This window comes from Chlorocebus sabaeus, chromosome X (assembly GCF_047675955.1).
Source record: "Chlorocebus sabaeus isolate Y175 chromosome X, mChlSab1.0.hap1, whole genome shotgun sequence".
NCBI classification, from domain to species: Eukaryota; Metazoa; Chordata; class Mammalia; order Primates; family Cercopithecidae; genus Chlorocebus; species Chlorocebus sabaeus.
In genome coordinates, this window is record NC_132933.1 from 89,197,964 (window position 1) to 89,219,446 (window position 21,483).

The 21,483-nt window shown below is 39.8% G+C and overlaps 1 protein-coding gene across 7 annotated transcripts in view; it reads left to right on the forward strand.

Annotated features, from left to right (window-relative positions):
• LOC103232075 (endogenous retrovirus group K member 7 Env polyprotein-like) overlaps positions 1 to 21,483 on the forward strand; it is a 159,127-nt gene that overhangs the window by 130,290 nt on the left and 7,354 nt on the right. For 4 of the 7 annotated variants that reach the window (XR_005239113.2, XM_037994680.2, XM_037994681.2 and 1 more), the window contains one exon: positions 15,110 to 15,237. The gene's annotated coding sequence lies outside the window, so the exon portion shown is untranslated. Of the gene's footprint in view, positions 1 to 15,109; positions 15,238 to 18,582; positions 20,995 to 21,483 lie in introns of those variants that run through there. The other 3 variants (XR_005239109.2, XR_005239110.2, XR_005239112.2) reach the window with 2 other exon arrangements.

The window sequence follows — 21,483 nt, forward strand, 5'->3', positions numbered from 1 at the left end:
ATTCTCAGCAAACTATCGCAAGGACAAAAAACCAAACACCGCATGTTCTCACTCATAGGTGGAATTGAATAATGAGAATACTTGGGCACGGGAAAGGGAACATCACACACCGCGGCCTCTCATAGGGTGGGGGGCAGGGGGAGGGATAGCATTAGGACATATACCTAATGTAAATGACGAGTTAATGGGTGCAGCACACCAACATGGCACATGTATACATATGTAACAAACCTGCACGTTGTGCACATGTACCCTAGAACTTAAAGTATAATTTTTAAAAATTCTAGAAAGTAAAAATCCATTCCATTAAAAAAAAATACTATATTAGTAAATGTACATGTTTCCTGAGTTCCACAAGCTGTCCTGCCCAATTAAACCTAAGTTGGGAGCTATGGGAAATCTGATACATAGCTGGACACTCAGAAGTACAGGTTGAAGCAGGGAGATTCCTGTGAGATAGAGGCCTCAACCTGTGAGGGCTCCATCTCACAAGATTTAGCACACTAGATCTTGTGAGATATGATCTTGTGCTATCTCACAAGATCTGACACTATCTAGCCCAACTCAATACTCTCAGAATTGAATTGAATAATAGAATACCCAGTAGGTGTCCACTGAAGAATTGCTTGGTGTGTTGGGAAATAATACTTGCATATTAGTAGATGTGCAGTGTTCTGTGCTGTGTCAGATGAGCATAGAGGGAAAAAAAGTTTGTATTTTCCTCTAAGTTTCTCTGAAATCCCTTTCAAAACCACAACAGTCTTTTCTTTGCAGAAACATGGAAGCTGATCATAAAATTGGAAAATTGGGGCTCAGTATTGCCAAAACAATCTAGACAGAGCAGAGGAAATTTGGAGAACCACACTTCCTGTTTTCACAAATTACTACAAAGCTATAGTAGTTAATACAAAGTACTACTGTCATAAGGGTAGACCTATATAAGGTAATATAATAGAATTCAGAGTCCAGAAATTAACCCATGCATTAATGTTCAATTGATCTTAGAAAGGAGTGCCAGGACCATTTAATGGGGAAGGAATAGCCTTTTCAACAAATGGTCCTGGATCAAATGGATATGCACATAAAAAATAATGAAGTTGCACTCATATTTCAAATGTATAGAAATTAACTAAAAGTAGATCAAAGACTTGAATGGGAGAGATAAAAGTATAAAATTTTTAGATAAAAAATGAAAATTTTAATGACATTTGATTAGGCACCTTTTTTTCTAAACTCTCTATGTTACTTTCAATTATGCAGTAATCATTTTGTCCTACCATTAAATATTATTTTAAAATATTATTTTAATGACAGCATACTAGTCGTTCCTCTTAATATAACTTATTTAATCATTTCCCTATTATTGGGCATTTATAAATTTTTGAAAATTTTCCTATCATAGTGTTTTGATGAACAATGATACACATCAAACTGTTCGTATTTCCATTTATAAAAATTTATAAAAGATTCTCAAAAGCAAAACAACTTACATTAACTTTTTTTTAAGGTGAAGGTAGTATGGAAAAAAATATATTTTTTTCTGTTTTTTTTTATTATACTTTATGTGACTCATAGTAGGAATTGAACAATGAGAACACTTGGATACAGGAAGGGGAATGTCACACACTGGGGCCTGTTGTGGGGTGGGGGGAGGGGAGAGGGATAGTATTAGAAGATATACCTAATGTAAATGATGAGTTAATGGTTGCAGCACACCAACATGACACATGGATACATATGAAATAAACCTTCACGTTGTGCCCATGTACCCTAGGCACCTTTTTAAAGTATGACACAAAGATCAAGCAGGAAATGACAAAATAGATAACTTTGACTTCAAAATTTATTTTGTACATTGAAGGACACTATCATGAAGAGACAATCTACAGAATTAGAGAAAATATTTTCAAACCATCAATATATCTGATTAGAGTCTAGTGAACATAACATATAATGAACACTTAAGACAACAATAAAAAGAGAAAAATAAAAATAATTTGGTCAATTAAACAACAACCAAATTATTTGAATAGATACTTCCCCAAAGAAGACACATATATATATGACAAATTAACACACAAAAATATGTTCAACATCATTAATCATATAGGGAAATACAAACCAATAAGATGCTCTTATATCCACTGGGATGGCTAGAAATATTTTAATAAGGAAATAAATGGCATTGGTGATTTGGCAAAATTTGAATCCTCATATATTGAAGGACGGAATGTAAAATAGTGCAGCTGCTATGGAAAATACTTTCACAGTTTATAAAATAAATCACTGTAGGATGCCAATGTGACCTATCAATTCTAATCCTAACTCTATAACCATAAGAATTGAAACCATATGTTCAAACAAAATCTTGTACACAAAAAAAAAAGTCTATCAATGGTTAAACAAAATGTGGTATAGCAAAACAATAATATATTGGGCCATAAAATTAAATTAATTACTGATATGTGCTCCAAAATGGATGAATGTTGAAAAGATGCTCCTTGGAAGAAAAAGGATGTCAAGAGTAGGCAATTTCATGGAGCCAGAAAGTAGATAAATGTTTGCCAATGACTTAGAGATGAAGATTATTGAGAGTATATGTTAATGAACATGGGAGTATGGAAATATTCTCTAATTAGATTGTGGTAATAGTTGCACAACATTGTGAATATACTGAAAACTGCTGAAGTTCACATTTTAAAATAGTAAAATTTATGTTACATATCAATAATAGAAAATAGAAAAATAATATACTCTAATATATTTCACATTGTACATGCATACCAGTAGGCTGTATGACTGTATTCATTTTATTTTATTTGTATAAACTTATGGGGTACCAGTGTAATAATGTTACATGGATATATTGTATAGTGGTGAAGTCAGGGCTTTCAGTATATCCGTCACCAGAATAATGTACATTTTATCCATTAATTAATGATTCATCTTCCAAATCCCCATCCTTGAGTCTACATTGTGTATTATTCTACACTCTAAGTCCGTGTTTATATGTCATTTATCTCCTACTTATAAGTGAGAACATGAGGTATCTGTCTTCCTGTGTCTTACTTCCTGGGCCTCTTGAAGACAGCATAGTCTTAGGTCTTGTTTCTTTATTTACCTTGCCACTATGTGACTTTTAATTGGGGCATTTAGCATATTTACATTCAAAGTTAGTATTGATGTGTGGATTTGATTCTGTCATCATAATATTAGCTGGTTATTTTGCAGACTTATTTATGTTGTTGCTTATAGTGTCACTGGTGTGTTTTTACATCAGTGTCTTTTTTTTAGTGACTGGTAACTGTTTTTCTTTTCCACATTTAGTGCTTCCTTCAGGAGCTCTTATAAGGCAGGTCTGCTGATAACAAACTCCCTCTGCATTTGCTTGTCTGAAAAGGATTTTATTTCTCCTTCGCTTATGAAGCATAGTTTGGATGGATATGAAATTCTGGATTTGGAATTTTTTTTAAGAATGTTGAATATTGGTCCTCAATCTCTTCTTGTTTGTAGGGTTTCTGCTGAGAGGTCTGCTATTAGTCTAATGGACTTCTTTTTGTAGGTGACCTGACCTTTCTCTCTAGCTGCCATTAACTTTTTTTTTTTTTTTTTGACCTTGGAGAATTCAATGATTATGTTTCTTGGGGATGGTCTTCTTGTAAAGTATCTAACTGGTTCTCTGCATTTCCTGAATTTAAATGGTCACCTTTCTATCTAGGTTGGGGAAGTTCTTATGGATGATATCCTGAAATATGTTTTCCAAGTGATTCCATTCTCACTATCTCTTTCATTGCATCGTAGATTTGGTCTCTTTACATAATCCCATACTTCCCAAAGGTTTTGTTCATTCCTTTGCATTCTATATTTGTATGTTCTTGTTTGCCTGTCTTATTCCAAAAGGATAGGCTTCATGCTCTGAGATTCTTTCTTTCCACTTGGTCTATTCTGCCGCTGATACTTATGATTGCATTGTGAAGTTCTCATAGTGTGTTTTTCATCTCTATCAGGACAGTAATGTTATTTCCTATACTGGCTATTTTGTCTGTCAACTTCTGAATTGTTTTATCATGATCTTTAGCTTCCTTGGATTGGGTTTCAGTGTACTTCTGTAGCTCAATGATCTTCATTCCTATTCATATTCTGAATTATATTTTTGTCCTTTCAGCCATCTCAATCTGGTTCAGGACTCTTGCAGGAGAGGTGATGTGGTCATTTGCAGGACAGAAGGTACCCGGGCTTTTTGAGTTGTCAGGATTCTTGGGTTGATTCTTTCTCTTCTTTCTGTGCTTATCTTCCTACAATCTTTGCTGTTGCTTTCTTTATTTTATCCTATCTAATTACTTTGAGAGCTTGATTGTGGTATAAGTTGGATGCAGCTGTTGATTAAAAGAGTCAAACTCCATAAAATATTTGAAGAGATTTGTCCTGAGCCCAATATGAGTGACCATGGCCTGTGATACAGCTCTCAGGAGGTCCTGAGAACATACGTCCAAGGTGGTTGGGATGCAGCTTGGTTTTATACATTTTAGGGAGGCATGAGACATCAGTTAAATACATTTGAGAAATACTTTGGTTTGGTCGAGAAAGGCAGGAAAATTCGAAGAAGGGGCTTCCAGGCTATAGGTAAATTTAAACATTTTCTTGTTTACTATTGGTCGAGTTTGTGTGAAGACCTGGGATTAATAGAAAGGAAATGTTCAGGTTAAGATAAAAGATTATGGAGACCAAGGTTTCTGAAGTCTCATAGTGGCTGCCCTTAGAGACAATAGATGACAAATATTCCCTATTCAGATCTTTAAAAGGTGCTAGAATCTCAGTTAATATCTTCAGGATTGGGAGGGCCTGGAAGAAAAAGATCTAGCTGTATTATTAGAGAGTTTTTGCATATGCAAATTTCCCCCATAAAGGATGACTTTGAAGGGCCATTTCAAAATATGACAAAGAAGCATTTTGGGATAAAATATTGTGATTTTCTTCTTTGTCACATAAGGTTATGCGAGAGTCAGACTGGAAAGTAAGTCACGATATGTAGGGTTAAATAAAACCCATCAGATGATAATTTATAGTTTGTAGGGCATGATTCCTCAGATCCCTTACATAGGGATTTGGATAAGATTAAGAAAAAAATCAGATCTTAGTCCTTACAGCCAACTGGCTTCATTTCTGAAAGATTTTAGGTGGCCAGCGCTTGCCTCCCAACTTTTGGACTACATTCTCTAACTGTGGGGAACTTGTATTGGGTCTCAACTTTGTTCCCTGCCTCCTTGAATTTAGGAATTTACTGCATAATGAGGGCCAAGGTGCTCCTGGACTGCTTTTCACTACACTCCAATGGGTAGTGTCAGCCAAAGCGTTTTATAGTATGTTTACAGCCAGATCCTTCCTCATTCACACATGCCAGCAGCGGCAGTAGCAGCAGCTGCAGCAGTGTGGTAAGTTGGTCCCAGGGTGCCTGCCTCCCTGCAAATATTTACCACAGTGGTAAAGGCAATGCAGGGTGGGAGGGAGGTACAGGCAGCCCCTGATGGTGGCCGTGGTCATGCTGGCAATGTTGTTGGCTCAGATGTTAGCTCATGGGGCACGTGGTCATGCTGGAGATGGTGCTGGCTCAAGGGTGGGCTTCTGGCAGGCACAAGTCTGGGTGCCTTCTTAGTGCTCCACAATCAGGAGTGGCTGCTCAGTGCAGGGAAGTGTCCACTGTTTTCCGTTGAGTGTTAGTGCAAGAGTAAGGTACTGGCAGGGGTGGGACTGGCTGGCTCTGTGTCTGCCAAGGCTCTATTTACAATGGTGTTTGGTGAGTGGAGGGGGTCATACTGCATTCCTGCACACTGGCAGGGCAAGGAAAGCTGTGCAGAAGCTTTTTAGTTTAAGTGCCATTTGTCTCTTTCTGATTTTGTTGCCCATCCTATTGATGTCTTAATCATTAATCATTTGCCTAAACTAATATCCAGAAGAGGTTTTCCTGGATTCCCTTCTAGTATTTAATAGTTTCATTCATGTCTCATATTAAAGTTTTTTTTTTTTTTTTTTTTTTTTTTTTTGAGACAGAGTCTGTCTGTTGCCCATGCTGGAGTGCAGCAATTTTGGCTCACTACAACCTTGACCTCGTGGGCTTATGTAATCCTCCCACCTCAGCCTCCCAAGTAACTGGGACTACAGGTGTGCACCAACATGCCTGGCTAATGTTTGTATCTTTTTTGTAGAAATGGAGTTTTGCCATGTTGCCCAGGCTGGTCTCAAACTCCTGGACTCAAACAATCTTCCCGCCTCAGCCTCCCAAAGTGCTAGGATTACAGGCATGAACCACTGCACCCAGTTATGTTTAAGTATTTAATCCACCCTGAGTTGATTTTTGTATATAGTGAGAGATTGGACTCCAATTTCATTCATCTAAATATGACAATCTAATTCTTCCACCACCATTGATTGAAAAGAGTGTCATTCTTCAATGTATGTTCTTGTCAACTTTGTCGAGATCAGTTGGTTGTAGACATGTGGCTTTATTTCTGGGTCCTCTATTCTGATCCATTAACATATGTGTCCATTTTCATACCAGTTTCATGCTGTTTGGTTAGTATAGCCTTGTAGTATAATTTGAAGTCAGGTAATGTGATGCCTCCACCTCTGTTCTTTTCACTTAGGATTGCTTTGGCCATTTACACACTTTTCTGGTTTTGTGTGAATTTCACTATTGTTTTACTAGTTCTGTGAAAGAATAACATTTATATTTTGACATGATTGGATTTAATCTCTAGATTGTTTGGGTCAGTATGGTCATTTTAACCTTATTAATTTTTCCAATTTATGAGCATGAGATGTTTTTCCATTTGTATTATCTATAATTTATTTTGTCAGTGTTTTGCAGTTTTTCTTTCACCTTCTTGGTTAAATATATTCCTGAGTATTATTGTAGATATTGTGAATGGAATTTCCTTCTTGAGTTGGTTCTCAGCTAAGATTATTGTTGTATAAATAGGATACTGATTTTTATACCTTTCTTTTGTATCCTAAGTCTATATTGAACTCATATGTCAAGTCTAGGAGATTTTTGTTTGAATCTTTAGGATTTTATAGATACATAAGCATAACATCTGCAAATAGCAATAATATTACTTCCTCTTGTCCAACTTAGATGGCTTTTATTTCTTTCTCTTTCCTGAATGCTCTGGCTAGGACTTTTAGTTCTATATTTAGTATGAGTGGTGCAAGTTGCATTCTTGACTTATTTAAGTTCTTAGAGGAAAAGCTTTCAACTTTTCTCTATTGACTATGATGTTGGTTTTGCATTTCTTGTATATGGTCTTTGTCATTTTGAGTTATGTTCTTTTTATAGTTTATTGAGAGTTTTATCATGAAGGGATGCTGAATTTTATGAAAAGTTTTCTTTGTGTATATTGAGATGATCATATGATTTTTATTCTCAATTATTTTTATATAATGTATCACATGTATTGATGTGTGTATATTGAACCATCCTTTCATCTATGTTATAAAACCCACTTGATCATTGTGTAGTATCTCTGAGCTGTGCTGTTGGATTTGGTTCACTAGTATTTTGTTGAGGATTTTTGCTTCAGTGTTCATCAGTGTTATTGATCTGTACTTTTTCTGGTTTCTATTTTCTATGTCCTTGTTTGGTTTTTATATCAGGATGATACTGGCTTCATAAATTGAAGTAAGGGAACTTCTCTCCTCCTCACATTTTTGGAACAATTTCAGGAGTATTGGTATTAATTGTTCTTTGTAGGTTTGGTAGAATTCAGTTGTGAATCTGTATGGGTATGGGTTTTTTTGCTTTGGTTTTATTATTATTATTATTATTACTGTTCCAATCTCCTTCTTCATTGTTGGTCTGTTCTGGATTTCTATTTATTTCTTTTACAGTTTTTATGAGGTTAGTTGTGTCCCAAAATGTATCTATTGTCTTTGGGTTGTTAAGTTTGTGAGCATTTGTTGTTCAAAATAGTATCTGATGATCATTGTTATGTGTGTGGTATGAATTGTAGTAGTTAATCTAGCTAGTGGTTTATCAGTTATGTTCATCACTTCTTTTTGTTTTGTTTTGTTTATCAAACAAAAAGAAACCTTTTTTGTTTTGAAGAACCAGTTTTTTGTTTTATTGATTCCTTTGTATTGGTTTGGTTTTTGATGTAGTTTATTTAGTTCTGCCCTGATTTATTTATTTATTTATTTGCTTGTTTTTTTGTTTATTTTCTTCTGCTAATTTTGGGTTTGTTCTTGGTTTGGTGGTTCCTTGAGGTGTGACATTAGGTTGTTATTTTTCGATTGCTCTACTTTGTTGATGTAGGCATTTACTGCTATAAACTTTCTTCATAGCACTGGCTTTGCTATATCCCAGAAGTTCTGGTATATATTTCCATTTTTATTCATTTCAAATATTTTCTTAAATTTGTGTCTTAACTTTATTGACCTAAATATTCAGGAGTGTGTTGTTTAATTCCCGTGCATTTGTATATTTTCAGTGTTTCCTCTTAGTATTTCTGTTTTTTCCATTGTGGTCTGAGGAGATACTTGATATGATTACAGTTTTTAAAAATGTGTTAAGACTTGTTTTGTGGCCTAACATATGACCTGTCTTGGAGAATGTTCCATGTGCAGTGAGAAGAATGAATGTATATTCTGCAGTAGTTGGGTAGAATGTTGTATAAATGCTTGTTAGGTCCATTTGGTCTAAAATTCAACATAAATCCAAAGTTTCCTTGTTGATATTTTTTGTCTCATTGATCGGTCTAGTGCAGTAAGTGGGACACTGAAGTCCCCCATTATTAATGAATTGCTGTATATCTTTTCTTTAGGTCTACTAATATTTGTTTATGAATGTGGGAGCTTTAGTGTTGGGTGCATATAAATTTAGAATTGTTATATCCTCTTACTGAATTGATTACTTGGTCATATCTTTTGTAATATGATTGTCTTTTTTTACTGTTTCTGATTTAAAGACTGTTTTATCTGATATAAATATAGTGACTCCTGCTTTCTGTTTCTATTTGCACATAATATTTTTTCACACCTTACTTTCAGTCTAAATGTATCTTTACAGGTAAACTGAGTTTCTTGTAAGCTTGATATGGTTGGATCATGATTTTCTAAATCCATTTTGTTAATCTGTGTCTTTTAAGTGGAGCATTGAATCCATTTATATTTAGGGTTAATAATGATGTGTTACATTTAGTTACTGTCATATTGTTAAAAAATAAAAATGTATAAAAATATTATCCAGCTGTTTTATAAATTCTTTATTTTTCTCTCTTAGTCTTTGGTGATATTCTATTGAATCACGATTTGATTTATTTCTCTTCATCTTTTGTGTGATGGTTTTATAATACCTGTGAGGTATGTTTTTCTGGGTGTTTTCGTGATGGTGAATATTGACTTTTAATTTCCATGTTTAGGATTCCTTTGGACATTTCTCGTAAGTTAGTGCAGTAGTGATGAATTTCTTCAGCGTTTGCTTCTCTGGAAATTATTTCTCCTTCTTTGAAGCTTAATCTAACTGGATATAAAATTGTTGATTGCAGCTTTCTCTTAAGCATTTGATAATACTATCCCATTCTGTTCTGACTTCTAAGTTTTCTGCTAGTATGTCTTCACTTAGTCTGATAGGGTTTCCTTGTGGGTCAGTAGACACTTTTCTCTTGATAATTTTACAATTCTTTTTTCACATTTTTTTAGACAGTCTGATGAGAGTATGCTATAGTGAATGCCTTTTTATAATGTATTTTCCAAGAGATTGTTGGTCCCCCCCGTATGTGTATGTCTACATTTCTTTGCATAATCTGGAAGCTTTCATCAATTATTTCTTTAAATAGGTTTTCTATCATTTAAAAAAAATTTATTCCTTTTTGGGAATACAATTTGAAAGTTTGGTAGCTCTTAGTCCTATGAGTCTTGAAGGCCTTTCTCATTGTGTTTTATTCTTTTTAAAAGTTTTTTTCTTCATGGACTATTTCAACACACATGTCTTCAAGTTCTGAGATTCTTTATTTTGCTTGTTCTGGCATATTGTTGAAAAATTTGGCATGATTTCTTAAAGATACTTATATTCTTGATAAGTTGATTGTTTATATTCTGAATTGATTTTGTATTTCTTTGTATTGGTTTCAGATTTTTTCTTGCATTTCATTGAGTTTTTTAAAAATCAGTATTCTGACTTATTTGGCATTTTGAGGATTTTTTGTTAGAATGTATTGCTAGAAAATTATTGTGATCCTTTGAAAGTGTCATAATACCTTGATTTTTCATGATCCTTGTATCTTTACATTGATCTCTGCATATCTGGGGTATCAGTCTTTTATTATTTTCGAATTTACTTTCATGGAGAAGGCTATTCTTGATGTGACTCTGGTGTATGTTGTGTAAGGCTGTTTGGCTGTGTGCAGTGGCAAAGATCGTATGATTTCCTTGCTTATATATACCCTTAATATGATCTTTCTCAAATGCCAGGTATACTAAATGGGTGAATGCGCTCATGATTTCCTGAACTGAACAGTTGGGGTGGCATGGCTTATGCAGGTAGCAGTGGTCATAAAAACATTTTGTCATTCCTGAGTGTTGTGTTCTTATGTCGGCTGTTATTGTAATGTGCTGTGCAGGTTCACCTGCATGCCAGTTGTTGGTGCCTGCAGGTTAGAGCCAGCTAAAGTGGTAGCAGAAGTGTTTATGCCCAACCGCTTTATCTGAGAAAATTGCTCAAGTGGCCCAGGTGGTGCATTATACCATGGAATGTTCAGGGGCATGAGTCTCATGTTCTGCCTTGGTTTGGAGTTGAAACTAAGTGGAACCAGGCATGGGAAGCCTACACTTATTTTCCTCAATGGTAGATTAAAGCACCAGCCCTGTTGGGGGTGGCATGATGATACTCAGGCCTCTGGAAAAATGCATGGGTGAGGGGCAACTGCTTCTTCATCAAGGTCTCAGCACAGAGAGGGAGGGGTGGTCCCAGTGCCACATTCTTAGCCAGTAGAAGTGAAATGTGCTTCCCCCTCACACCCCAGACCTGACATCATTCACTCTCCTGTACCAATTGTGGTAGGCAGTTTCGATATTTGGCTAGTCACTGCAATTTGCTTCTACTTTCCAACAAAGTCCCTAGTATTAGAAGTCACTGACTTGGTCAATACCATGCCTCCCAGGCAATTCTCCTCCTGCTCTGGTCCTAGAAGAGAAACTCAGTTCTGGTACCAGTAGCTGGAGTCCACACTACACTCCTATCTCTGTTTTGACTGTGGGAGCTCCTCCCGTTTCAGCCCTAGTTGTCCATGCCCCAGTGAAAATCTCTGTAATGCCAAAGACTGCCACTGCTGCAAGCTCCCTTGACCCCACAGAGCTTACTAAGAGCTAAAATCTAGACTGTCATTTTTCTTTAGGTACCCAAGTCTGGGGAAGTACATGGAACACTTTCCAGAGCAGTTCCTTCTTTTAGTCTCCCAGCCATTACCCAAGATAGAGCTAGGGATTCAGAGAGTTAAGGTGCTCTCCTGTGGCCTGGATTTCACCATTCCCCAGTGGAAAAGTGGACTGCAGAGAAGCATTCATTCATGCTCTCCCATACTGGGGATTTTCACCCAGTATTTAGCTGGTCCCAGCCAAGAGAACTTCATGCCCTCCTTCTGTTTCCCAGATTCAGAATTTTTTTTTCATTTTTCTGCTTAACTGCTGTGTTCCTTGTTGTATAATTTTCAGAGAAGAACCGCTATTTTTGCTCGTCTAAATGGATTAGGCATGTTGGAAAAACCTCTAGTCATTAATCTTGAGGAAAATAAAGTATGTGTGTATTTATTAGACTCATCTTCTATACTGTATTTAAAATAGACTTTTTGAAATACTGCTTTTAGTGCTTGTCCAATTTTTAATTATTTTTCATTTTTATTTCTGTATTGGCAACATTGGGATAAATATTTTCCTTGTTTCTTTTTCATTTAAATGAATTGCAAGCTAGTATCAAAATTTTACCACACATTTTTGTTGTTCCAATCTGAGAGGTTTTATTTCACCCTATCATTGATTTATAGATAACACAGACAACTGCTGGGTTGTTAGAAATAAATATTCACTTTGTTGTATCATTTGCTCATTTCATTTCAGAAATTGATCTGTTATTATTTTACTCAAACATTTTATTATAAAATATTTAAACATTCAGAAATATTGAAAGAATTAGGTTTTGAACATCCAAATATTCACAACCAACCTTCTAAGATTAACATTTTACTATAATTATTTATCATATTTATGTATTTATATCACTATTAATTTATTGATATACCTTTTTATCTTTGCAAAATAATATTTAACATTAATAATGAAATATTTCAAACAAGCACAATAGTAAAGGGATTAACATAAATTCCTAAATGCATACCATCCAACTATTAAATTCTAACATTTTTATATTTGCTTTAGCTTCTCTTTAAACAAATAATTCATTACAAATGAAATTAAAACATTTTTTGTGCTATAATATGATCCCATTTCCCTCTCCTTCTTATGTTTATCTTTCCATATATATTATTAAGATCCTAGTACATATTTTAGTATATAAAAATAACATTTATGTTGTTTTGAAGTTTACAGTATTTACCAAAACAGTTTCATTTTGTATATTATCCTGGGGTGTTCCGCCCAATATTTTGTCTGTGAAATTGATGCATGTTGATCGTGTTAGCCCATCACACCATTTTGCAGACCGCCACCATTTTACAACTCCGGTCAGAGTGGAAAATTCCACCGGGACCTGAGCTGTGAGAAACATCCTGTTGGAAAGGTCCCAGGCCTAAACCCTGACGGCAATAAATTCATCCTGTCAGGTTCCACGTCTAACCCTGACTGCAGTAAATTCCTTCCTTTATCAACAGCGGAACACACCGCCCCCGCCCCATTTTCTCAATCATCCCCAACCTCTCCTGCCCAGGCCTAGAACTGCCCCAACCTGTAGGAAGGACTGGGGCTCCGATGCTAGCTGCAGGCCTTTCTCCCAATAAACCTGTGTTGCCCTTGAGCCGCCTCTGCTCCATTCCTTTATCCCTTTCGTTCTAATATTTGGTGCCAAAACCTGGGATGGGGTCTGGATCCCACAACAGAGAGGTACTTCCTTGCAACCTGGGAAGGAAGAGGCAGCGGCAGCTGGCGTCAGGCTAATTCCCAAATCCTGATTGGCCTCCGGTTCCAAGCCCTGTCCATTTTCATCTTTCTATGGAGGAATCCTTTCTCTTGGCCCCATCCTCCCACCACTTTCTCCTTCCGCCTCTTTCCTCTCTGTGGCTCTGGCAAGGACCACTCCCATTGCATCCAACACCGGCCTCCAATTGTGGGTGAGTTTCCTTTTCCACCCTCTGGATTCCTCTCATATTTCTACCTGTTAGCTAGAAAACCCCAGTGCCAGGTAAGAGGATTCCCCGGTCACCACTGGGTGACTCTGGCCTGCCTTCTCAGGGGATACCCTCAGAATGCTCACGGTCTGACCACTCTGGTTTCTGGGGGACCATGGAGAGCTGCGAGGGGCACCCTGGCTCTTCTCGATCCCTTCTCATGGTTGGAATTGGGATACTCACTCCCCTACTTCACATTTTTCACCCTCCCAGCCACTCACATGGGACAGGGCTCCTCGAAATCCCCTCAAGACACCCCTGTCAGATGTCTCATCTGGAACCTCTGAACACTGGGATTGGCAGACTCCATTAAAACTAAATGCCTTATTTTCCTTTGTAATGTGGCCTGACCCCAGTATAAGTTGGACAGTGATGGCTGCTGGCCCAAATGGGACTTTTGACTTTCAAATTCAACATGATTTAGAAAATTTCCTCCAGCACAATGGCAAGTGGTCCGAGATGCCCTATATCCAGGCTTTTGCCAGTCCCGTCTGTCAGTCCTGTTCATCTTACCAGCTGCTGCTCTTAAACAAGAAATCTGCCAAAATGCCTCCCCTTCCAGACAAGCCCTCCTCCTCCTCCTCCAATTTTTATCCAGCTGACGAATCCCTACCTGCCCCCCAGCCCCACTCCCACCACCATCTCCTCCTCCCTCCCCTTTGGCTCTACCACCCCCTTATTCCTATCTCTCATCTCTATCCTTTCCCCACCATAACTGATCTCATTCCCAGCCCCCTTCTGCTGCTGAAAACCAGGCACAGGCTCAGAGGCCCGCTAACATCCTCCCTTGTGGGAAGTTATGGAGACTGAAGGCATAGTCTGAGTTCATGTTCCCTTCTCTGTAGCTGATGTCTCTCAGATTGAAAAGAAACTTTGCTCCTTTTCCACAGATCCCACATCCTTCCGCAAGGAATTTCTGTATATCACTCAATCTTACAACCTTACCTAGCATGACATTTATGTCATCCTCTCCTCCTCCCTCACCCTGGAGAACAGGGAACATATCTGGATCAGGCCCAAGCAGACACTCTCCACTGACAAGATGCTGCCTATAACCCAATCGCAACCCTAGCTATTCCCAGAGCTGATCCCAATTGGGATTATCAGGTGGCTTCTGCAGACAGACAGAAACTAGGCCATATGATAACATGCCTCCTAACTGGCAAGAATAAAACCGCCCTTAAGGCTATCAAGTATGAAAAGATAAAGAAGTCACTCAAGGCCCCTGACAAAAACCCTACTCTCTTTTCTTCCACCTTTCAGAGGCCATGATTAAATATACCACCTTAAGCCCTGACACTGTCGAGGACAGAATCTACCTCCACTTACGCTTCATTTCCCAGTCAGCCCCCGACATCCAAAAGAAACTCCAAAGACTGGAGGATGGCCCTCAAACCTCCCAAAGAGACTTAATCACAGTAGTCTTCAAGGTCTTTAACAATAGAGAGGAAGAAATAAAACCCCAAAGTTTAAAAGAGACCAGGCTAAATACCAGATACTGGCAGCTGCCATACAACAGGATTCCCCAATGCATACAAAAATCCTCAACCTCATGACAGTCCCCATCAGGAGCCTGTTTTAAGTGTAGCCAACAGGGTCCCTGGGCAAGAGTCTGCCCCAATCTCATACTGCCCTCAAAACCTTGCCCCATCTGTGATATCAAAGGACAGTGAAAGTCAGATTGCGCTCAACAAGACTCTTCACCCTGCTTGCTCAAACAGGTCCCGCAACCCAGATTCCAGTCTGGCAAGCATTCTAGACCTGGTTGCTGAAGACTGACGGGGTCCAGGGTCTGCTGCCCCCACCGCCTTCACCACCTCAGAACCCAGGGTAACGCCGTCAGTCTCTGGTAAGCCCATACTCTTCCTTTTAAATCTGGGAACTAGTTACTCAGTTTTATCAGAATATTCTTGACCCCTCCTCAGTTATTCTATCTCTATTGTGAGAGTCAATGGAATCCCCTCTAGGCACAGATTGGTCCTCTAATATGCAACCTATTCAATACCCCCTTCATCCACTCCTTCCTAGTTATCCCTTAGTGTCCTACCCTTATCTTGGGGTGGAACATACTGAGTAAATTCCAGGCCTCCATACAACTAGCCTCCTCCAATTCTACCCCTTTTACTTTACTCTGCTGCCCAGATGCTTCCCTCTCCTCCCCCTCATCTTCACTATCCATCTGTTACCTTCTGTCAATCCTGAAGTGTGGAACGTTTCTAAACCCACAATAGCCACACATCACATCCCAGTCAAAATAACCTACCATGACTCCTCCATTTTCCTTCATCAGCCTCAATATCCCCTTTGCCCAGCCAGCCTCAGGGGCCTCAATCCTGTTATCTGTAAGCTTTTACAAGCTCAGATTCTCAAACCTGTTCGCTCTCCCCACAACACCCTTGTTTTGGCTGTCAAAAAAACAGACAGATTTTGCCACTTGGTCCAGGATCTCCATGTCATTTACCAAGTGGATGTACCAACCTATCCAGTGGTCCACAACCCCTATACTCTACTCTCCCATATGCCCCCATCTACCACACACTTCTCTGTATTGGATCTAAGGGACCTTTTTTTTTTTTTTTTAACTATTCCCTTGGATCTGGCTTCCCAAAGTCTTCTTGCTTTCACCTAGTCAGACCCAGATACTCACACTTCTACCTAACAGTTCGTACTCCCACAGGGTTTCTGGGATAGCCCCCTCCTATTTGAGCAGGCTCTCACCGAGGATCTGACCGAGCTTCCCCTTGCTCCTAGCAACCTCCTTCAATACATCGATGACCTCTTTCTATGTAGTCCCTCCTTTGATCTATCCATCAACACATCACCCAACTTCTAAATTTCCTCCATGGCCAGGGATATCAGATTTTACCTACAAAGGTTTGAGTAGCCCAAACCCAAGTCACTTACCTTGGACTCACCCTAACCCCTAATTCTTGAGCCATGCTATCCCAATGGAAGGAACTAATACAGGATATGCCCCTTCGCCACACCAAGAAGGACCCTTCCTTTTTGGGCCTTGTGGGGTACTTCCAACTATGGATCATTAACTTTGGCCTGTTGACCAAACCACTCTGCATGGCATCATGTGGGTCCATCCTAGAACATTTGGACTCAGCTTGCCCATTAACTCCCACTTGTAAAAACTGAAAGATGTCCTTTTAATGTCCCAGCACTAGGACTACCCAACCCCACTAAACTCTTTACCCTGTATGTTCATTGTAATCAAGGCGTTGCCCGTGGACTTCTCTGCCAAACCTATGGCAATACTCCACAAGCCATTGCATACTTCTGAAAACAACTGGACTCTGTCATCCAAGGCTGGCCTCCATGCTTGAAAGTTCTGGGTGCAGTTACATTGCTGTCCTCAGAGGCACAAAAACTCACCCTCTACTAGCACATTACTATTGCATCTTCCCATAACTTATGGGACCTCATGAGCCATCGATCTCTTCTTTTCCTCCCGCCATCCAGCTTACAACAACCCTCTAACACCATCCAGAGATGTAAAATTCTAAACCCAACCACCTTCCTCCCTATAAGTACTTCCAATTCTGAATCTCGCACTCTTGCCTGGACCTCTTAGCCTCCCTCTTCTCCCCTTTCCAGCACATTTCAGAAGCCCCTTTGTGGAAGGAACCCACATGGTTCATGGACAGAAGCTCTTTTAAGGAACCATATCTGGCAGCCGGCTATGGCATCATTGCCGAAAACAAACTGCTAGAATCCAATGCTCTCTCACCCCATATCACTTCACAACAAGCGGAACTACTTGCCCTAACCAGGACCCTCACTCTAGCAAAGGGAAAGAGGGTCAACATTTACAATAATTCCAAATATGCATACCACATCCTACAGTCTCACGCTGTAATCTGGCCGGAAAAGGGATTTTCTAACTACCAAAAGAACCACCATAATAAATGGCAAACTCAGACACAAGCTGATGGAGGCAGCTAAACTGCCACTAGAGGCTGCCGTTATCCATTGCAAGGGACACCAAAAGGCTACAGATGCCATAACTAAGGGAAACTTTTTAGCAGATTCGGCAGCCTGGCAGGCAGCCCTTAGAACACCATTGTTATTGCCCATTTTCCCTAGCATACACCCAAGAAGAAAAAGGTGCCTTGCTGGCTCCAGGGCTGTTCATAAGGAAAGCTGATTTTACTTAGACTACAAACTTATCCTACCCAAGACCCAAAAACTTTCTGTTCTCACCCACATCCATAACCAATTCCATGTGGTTTATCACCCCTTGCCCAATTTCTAAAAACCTGTATACGTTCCCTTACAATGGCTGTCAGCTTGGACCGCCTCACTAAACGTTGCTCTGCCTGCAGTCAGACTACTCCTCAGGGACCCTTAGACCACCTCCTTTTCCCTCCCTTCAGACCCAAAGGCCAGTTGCTGGGACAGGATTAGCAAATTGACTTCACTCATATGCTACCCCATAAAGAAAGTCTGATATCTCCTCACGATGGTAGATACTTTTTCAGGTGGATAGAAGCCTTTCTTACTACCTCTGAAAAGGCCTATACCTTCATCACACAAATCATCCCTTGATTCAGCCTCCCCTCATCTATACAATTGGATGATTGACCAGCATTTATCTCCCAAGTCACTCAACAGGTTTCTAAGGTTTTAAATATCATATAGGTTTTTCATAGTCTCCATCACCCCCAATCATCAGGTAAATTTGAACAGGCGAATGCCCTCTTAAAACAACAGTTAACAAAACTTTCCTTAGAGATCAAAATGAAAACTGAATATCACTTCTTCTCTTGGCCCTCATGTTCCTCAGGGCCCTCCCCCAAAACCTCTAAATCTAAGTCCTTTTGAACTTACATATGGACATTCTTTCATCCTACAGAACTTTGCTCCATCCCCTCCCTTATAGGACACCTGGCCAGCACTGCACCTCACTCAACACTTTGTCCGACAGTATGCTGACACTCACCTCCCCAAACTTGAGGATTCTTCCCAACTCACTTTCTTACCCTTACAGCCAGGAGACTGCGTCTGGGTAGCAGACCTCTCCTCCCATCTCCAACAAAATGGAAGGGTCTCTGTCAGGTTATATTCACCATCCCTACTGCTGCAAAGTTAACATCCTTTCCCTATTGTATACACCATTCCAAATTTAAAAATCACCCGACGCACCCCGAAGTCTCCTCACCCCAGAAATATTCTTCCTTTCCCACAGGACCAACCTCGCCGTGCCTAACAAGAGTTCCAGAAGTCACCCATCTGAAAGGCACTGGCCCATGACACTCTCCACTTCCAATCTTAAATCTTTTACTTCATACCTTGTCTCAGATCTCTCCTGGTACCCCTTCCCCACGCCCTTAGATAATCCATCTCAATTCCTCATGCTAATCGAGGAGCTATGGCTGCAAGGCACTTTCCAGGATTTCACACCTACACAAATCTCCTTTTTCTCCTTTTGCCTTCTCTGCTTATGGGATATTCTGAGTCCCCACCCCCAATCACTGACAGCTGGGCCCCCTTCGTCAGCCTCACACACCACCTGTTAAGTCAGTCACAATCTCCCCTCTCCTCTAACTGTTGGATTTGTCTTTCTACGCACACCCAGTGATTCACGGCTCTTCCGGCCGACCTACTTACGTGGACACAGACCAACATGAGCTTACACATTTTTTACTCGGCCATACCATTCTTGGCTGATTCATCCCTGAAGCCAGTTCATAACCTGGAAACTCAACTGAACACCTTTCCTCCAAACTCAGCCCTCTCAGCATGGTTTCAGGTAGGGCTGTTGCCCTCCTTCATCTAATAGTTTCTGGACTAACATCCATACAAACCAACACAACGTCATCTAAACCACCAATATGGGGGTACCATTTCTACTCAAACTTCCTTCATATCCCCACCCACCTTATGTCTCAGCCGAACCTACCCTAATCCAGCCCACGCCACAATGGTGGGACAGGTCCCTCAGTCCCTATGTGGTCTTATTCTTACCATTGCACTCCCTGTAGACTATCAATTCTACACCCTAATTACAAAATCAGGTCCACCTCTGCCTGGCAGAAGGTGTTATGCTTTTCTGGCTCACTTACCATCCACACATCCCTGCACCTCACCACCGGATCCTCTCTTCTTTCCTACCATCCAATTCCCAGCTTCCCCCCGTCAACTCTGCTCTCTATGTCTCCAGTTTAAAGGTGCCCCCTGGAAAAAAAATTTAACAATTCCCTCACCTGCAACTGGTACCTTACAGCCACCACACCAGGGCAGCAATGGCTAACAGTTGACAAAGACAATTTCTCTCTCCAAAACCAAACAGCCTTCATCAACTCCCCAGCCAAGGCTACCTATCAGGCCCTTACAGGTGCCACTCTGACTGGCAGTTACTCAATTTGGCAGAACGAAAACACCTTTTCATGGCTACCTACCTTCACCTACAACTTCTGCCTGTCCACCCCGTCTCTTCTTTTTGTATGATACAAACTGATATCTTTGCCTACCAGGAAAAAGGAACTTGCACCCTGGTCTTTCAAGCTCCAACCATCAACATCCTACCCCCAAACAGAAGTATTCTAATTTCTTTAGAAGCCTCTATCTCCTTTTCACCCATAAGAAATAAATGGGCTCTACACCTCATCACCCTGCTAACAGGATTAGGCATCACTGCTGCACTCGGCACTGGAATAGCAGGCATAACCTCCTCAATCACCTCATACCAAATGCTATTCACAACCCTTTCTAACACCCTAGAAGATATGCACACTTCCATTATCAGTCTCCAACAACAATTAGACTTCCTCGTGGGAGTCATCTTTCAAAACTGGAGAGCCCTGGACCTACTAACCGCTGAGAAAGGGGGTACCTGCATATACCTCCAGGAAGAATGCTGTTTCTGTGTTAATGAATCTGGCATTGTTCATATCGCAGTTCACAGGTTTCATGACAGGGCTGCAGAGCTTTGACGTCGTCGCTTACCCCTGGTGGCAAGGATCATCCCTTCTAAGATGGATACCCTGGGTTGCCCCCTTCCTAGAACCCCTGATCTTCCTCTTCCTGTTACTAATGATTGGGTCATGCATATTTAACCTTGTATCCCACTTCATTTCCCAAAGGCTGAATTGTTTTATTCAGGCAAGCATGCAAAAACACATTGATAATATCCTTCACCTTTGCTACGTCTAATACCAGAGCCTACAAGGAAGCCATTCGGAAGCTCCAAAACCCAGGCCCTAATCACGGCGCCCCTATCCAGCAGGAAGCAGCCAGATGATCAACGACGCCCTTTTTCCTTTTTATACTAAAGTAAGAAATAAGAATGTTAGCCCAAGCTGCATTATTTTGCAGACCCCCACCATTTTACAAACTGGTCAGAGTGGAAAATTCCACCAGGGCCTGAGCTGTGAGAAACATCCTGTCAGAGAGGTCCCAGGCCTAACCCCTGGCTGCACTAAATTCCTTCATTAGCAGCAGCCAAACACACCGCCCCCACCCCATTTTCACAAAAATCCCAGACCTCTCCTGCCCGGAACTATAACTGGTCCAGCCTGTAAGTGGGAAGGGGGCTCTGGCACTAGCTGGTACCCCCTCTCCGCAGGTCATTCTCCCAATAAATCTGTGTTGCCATTGAGCTGCTTCTGTTCTGTTCTTTTCTCCCTTTCATTCTAACAGATCAAACTACTTTATTCAATTCTGACTGAGGTATAAATATTCCATTTTATGAAAATAATTACTCATTTAATCCATTTTACTTTAGTTTTTGTCATTTTTTGCTGCCACAAACAGTACTCAATAAGCATTTAGAATATATTTCTTTTTGCACCTGTGCAAAAGTTTTACTTCAATATAAATATCTTAAAGTAAAATTATTTTATTGAAGGACATACATTTGTGTTTTATCCCGTGGAACTTGAACAGGAAAAAAAGATCTTCAAAATATGGACTCCCAGGAATGTGAGTTTAGTATACCATAGTATAGTAGATCATACTGATTGTTACCAATAAACAAAAAGGCAATTGGAAAAATTTAAGATTTTCTACCTAGTACAAGGATGAAATACCAAAGTCTGCGTAAAAAATACGCATAGTAGTCATAAATGATGAGAGATTATTATGACTG